Source organism: Hipposideros armiger, unplaced genomic scaffold, assembly GCF_001890085.2.
Source record: "Hipposideros armiger isolate ML-2016 unplaced genomic scaffold, ASM189008v1 scaffold_242, whole genome shotgun sequence".
NCBI classification, from domain to species: Eukaryota; Metazoa; Chordata; class Mammalia; order Chiroptera; family Hipposideridae; genus Hipposideros; species Hipposideros armiger.
Window position 1 is genome coordinate 228,361 of NW_017731592.1, and position 4,762 is coordinate 233,122.

General features: G+C 38.5%; 1 pseudogene; it reads left to right on the forward strand.

Moving 5' to 3' along the window:
• Positions 1-382: 382 nt before the first annotated feature.
• On the forward strand, positions 383-1,258 carry LOC109389760 (40S ribosomal protein S2 pseudogene; annotated as a pseudogene).
• Positions 1,259-4,762: the final 3,504 nt, after the last annotated feature.

Below are 4,762 nucleotides of genomic sequence, written 5' to 3' on the forward strand. Positions count from 1 at the left end.
CACCTCCCAAGGCAATCCCCTAAGCCATAACTGTTTGCCATGCAAACACATATCCAAGGTAAGCCTTCTGCCTCCCTGTTTTCAAAACAGACTCTTACTTACAGAAATTCTGAAAGTTTCCCTTAAATGATATTTAATCAATCCAAATGAAAAGTAAGTTCTCTCAGTCAAACCCCCAGTTGTCCTCCTATAAGGCACTGCTACTAACATACTCTTGCTTTTTTTTTACTTTTTTGAAACTTTTCTTTTTTTTAACTTAAAAACAGGACCAAGAAATCACTGACACAACCACTCAAAGGCAATAAAATTGTAGTTTCTAGTCATAGGTGGTATAACACTCCCTAAAATACTTTCATCAACTTCTTCTTCAATACAACACCAAATGGCGGATGGCGCCAGTGCTGCTGGAGGGCCCGGAGGCCCCGGGGGCTCTGGAGTGGGAGGCCGTGGCAGCTTCCGTGGAGGATTCGGCAGTGGCGTCTGGGGCCAAGGTCGTGGTCGGGGTCGCGGCCGGGGTCGAGGCCGCGGAGCTCACGGAGGCAAAGCCGAGGACAAAGAGTGGATCCGCGTCACCAAGCTGGGCCGCCTGGACAAGGACATGAAGATCAAATCCCTAGAGGAGATCTATCTCTTCTCCCTGCCCATCAAGGAATCTGAGATCATTGATTTTTTTCCTGGGGGCATCCCTGAAGGATGAAGTTTTGAAAATAATGCCGGTGCAAAAGCAGACCCGTGCTGGCCAGAGGACCCGGTTCAAGGCATTTGTCGCCATTGGGGACTACAATGGACACGTGGGTCTGGGTGTTAAGTGCTCCAAGGAGGTAGCCACTGCCATCCACGGGGCCATCATCCTGGCCAAGCTCTCCATCGTCCCTGTGCAGCAAGGCTACTGGGGGAACAAGATCAACAATCCCCACACTGTCCCTTGCAAGGTGACCGGCCGCTGTGGCTCTGCTGGTGCGCCTCATCCCCGCCCCCAGGGGCACTGGCATGGTCTCAGCTCCTGTACCCAAGAAGCTGCTGATGATGGCTGGTATCCATCTACACCTCTGCCAGGGGCTGCACTGCCATCCTGGGCAACTTTGCCAAGGCCACCTTTGATGCCATCTCTAAGTCCTACAGCTATCTCACCCCTGACCTCTAGAAAGAGACCGTGTTCACCAAGTCTCCCTATCAGGAATTCACGGACCATCTTGTAAAGACCCATACCAGAGTTTCTGTGCAGAGGACCCAGGCTCCAGCTGTGATCACCACATAATTTTATACAAGAAAAATAAAGTGAAGCAAGCCTGTTAAAAAAAAAAAACTTTCATCAACTTGGTATTAGGGAAAAACAAATTTAATCTAATCTGGATTTTTAGGCTGAATTTCCTAATTTGAACACTCTCTCCCAGTATTTGAGACTATTGAATAGGGGGTCAGTCTTTTAGCTTTCATGACCTTGCCATGGCTTCCTGAAGATGTTTCCTGAGTTTTCTCTTGATTGTGAGGTAAAGGTATCTCCCAAGTGTGTTTTCAAACTGAAGACATTGGAATACGACCAGCCCTTTCCCCATGTGACTACTGTTATCTGCTGCTGTGTGCTTCTTCTCATAGGTTGTAATTTATTCATTGTATAGCTATTACCAAGTATACAAAACCCATCAGATGCTTCTGTAGGCACTGGGCTGAAGTGGTAAGCAAAACCAAAAATCCTGATTTTCACTTTCAGAGTGTACATTCTAGCCAAACAATAAATAAATGAATAAAAGATTATTTGTTGGGCCAGCCAAGTGGTGTGTTGGTTAAGAGTTGGCTTGGGACGCCAGCTCTGAGCAGCAAGGCCCTGGTTCGGATCCCACATGAGGGCCAGTGATGCTGTGCACTCTACAGCTAAGATGGTGAACAACAGCTCAACCTGGAACTCTGAGCAACAGCGGTCAATTCCCGGCCTGAGCTGAGCAGCCGCTGAGCTGCCAACAGGTGGCAGGATGGCTCAGCTTAAAAAAAAAAGTATTTCATAATAATAATTACACTAAACGTAAATGTATTAAACACCTTGATCTAAAAGTAGAGATTGGCAAAATTATACATATATGATACAGCCATATTCTATCCATAGATACAAACTTTAGTTTTAACAACACAAAGAGGCTGAAACTAAAAGAATGGGGAAAGCGATACTAGGCAAATAGTAATCATAAGAGAACTGAAAACATTATACCAGTATCAGAAAAAAAAATACACTTTCAGACTAAATAATGATAAATGATCAATTCAACAGGAAAATATAAAACACATAAACATATATGTACCTAAAAATATAACCCCAAAATACATGAAGTAAAAAAGAAAAATGACAAAACTGAGGAGAGAAAGAGAGATTTCAACAATAATTAGAAATTTCAACACTACACTCTCAATAATGGACAGCAACTAGACTGAAAATCAGCAGGGATAGAGAAGACTTGGACAATACTAGCAACCAACCTGATCTGATCTCCCTGAAACACTCCATCTACAACACAGCAGCACACATATTCTTTTCAAGTACAGATGGAACATTCTCCAGCATAAACTACTGGGTTGTTGAAAAAGTCATGACATATTTTTTCTCTGTTTTTTATTGTAAAAATGCATCATGACTTTTCTGACTACCCAACACATCCCAGGCCATAAGGCATGCCTCCATAAATTTAAAAGGATTAAAATAATATAAGGCACATGATTACAGATCAATAACAGAAGGAAATTTGGGGATTCATGAATATTAGAAAGTAAACAACATACTTCTAAATAATCCATGTTTCCATTCATATGAAATACCCAGAAAAGGCAACTCTGTAGGGATAGAATGTAGACTAGTGATTCCTTTGAGCCAGGATTTACTACAAAGGAACATCAGGAATCTTTATAGGTGATGGAAATGTTGTCAGACTAGATTGTGGTGATGGCTATGCATACCTATGTAAACTTACAAAAAAATCACTGAATTGTACATTTAAAATGGGAGAATTTTATGGTATGTAAGCCATATATATGTAATGCCTTTAAATAATCCATAGTTTAGAGAAGAAATCAAAAGAGAAGTAGAAAGTATTTTTCTCTGGATGAACATAAAATGACAGTATACCAAAATTTGTGACATGTTGTTAAAGCTGTACTAAAAGAAAATGTTATAGCAGTAAATGCTTACATTAGAAATGAAGAAGTTCTTCTAGCTAAAGACTAAAAAAGAAGAGCCAATTAAACCCAAATTAGGAAGACTAAAGAAAAGAATAAATGTTGGGGTGGAGGGAGATCAATAAAATAGAAAACAAAGAATAGAGAAAAATCAACAAAACCAAAAGCTGATTCTTTTAAAAGTTCAATAAAATTGATAAACACTTGGTCAGGATGAGCAGGAAAGATATGAAAGACATTTACCAAGATCAGACATGAGCGATATGGCATTAAAACATATTCTACAGGTATTAAAAGGTAAGAAATTATTATTTTATAAACCTTATGAAATGAAATTCAAAACTTAGATGAAATGGACAAACTCCTTGAAATATATACACAAACAAAGCTCACTTAAAATGAAACAGATAACCTGAATAGCTTTATATAAATTTTAAAAAATTAATTTGTAATTAAAAACATTCCTACACTGAAAATTCCACACCTAGGTTGCTTTAATGGTGAATTATACTAAACATGTAAGGAACAATTTTATGCAAAATACTTTCAAACAATTGAAGGGGGGGGGATACTTTCCAACTTATTCTATGAAGCCCTGGTCCCAACATCAGACAAAAACATTGCAAGAAAATGACACACCAAAATCACTCATGAACATAAATGCAAAAAATCTAAAATCATAAACAAATGAAGCTGTATAAAAAGAGTATAACAATCATGACCAAGCAAAGGTTTTCCCAGAAATGTTAGGCTGACTTAACATTCAGAAGTCAATGAATGTAATTCATTATATTTGCAAACTAAAAAGAGAAAAACTATATCATCTCAATTGATGCACAAAAAGTATTTGACAACATCCAACATCTATTCCAAATTGTGAAATCTCAGCAAATTAGAAACAGAAGAGAACTTTTACAACATGATAAAGCACCCTCAACCTTACACTAACCATGAGAAAACCATGAGACAAACCAAAATGAGAGACACAGTTTAAAATACCTGACCAGTACTGAAAAATGTCAAGGTTATCAAAAACAAGAAATGTTTAGAAACAGTCATGTCCCGTTAGACTCCTCTGGCTGTAACAACTAAATGTAATATGATATTTTGGATTGGATCCTGGAAAAAGACATTAGGGAAAAACAAATACATTTCAAATAAAGTATGGAGTTCAGTCAATATAGAAAGAAAAAAAAGGAACAAATTACTGATACATGCAACAACATAGATTAACCTTAAAAGCATGATGCTAAGCGAAGGAAACCAGGCAAAAAAGAGTATACAGTGCATATTATTCCAATAGTGAGGGTAGTTGCCGGACACAGTTGTGGAAATAGTTCTAAGGGAAGTCTTTCCAGTCTCTGAAAGGGATTTTACTGTTCCATCTTTCTACATGTTTTATGGGTGGTCAACTTGTTCCAGGGAGATGTTTCATTCTCTTTACATGGAAAATCCAGGGAAACTAAGTTTCTCTAAAGAACACAATAATTTAATAGAATACAAGGTACCTGCTATTTGACATCGCTATACATGCCCTAGGCCAGATACTAAGTTAGTCATAACGTGTTAGTATCAGGAATTTTAATTCAATTCAACTCAT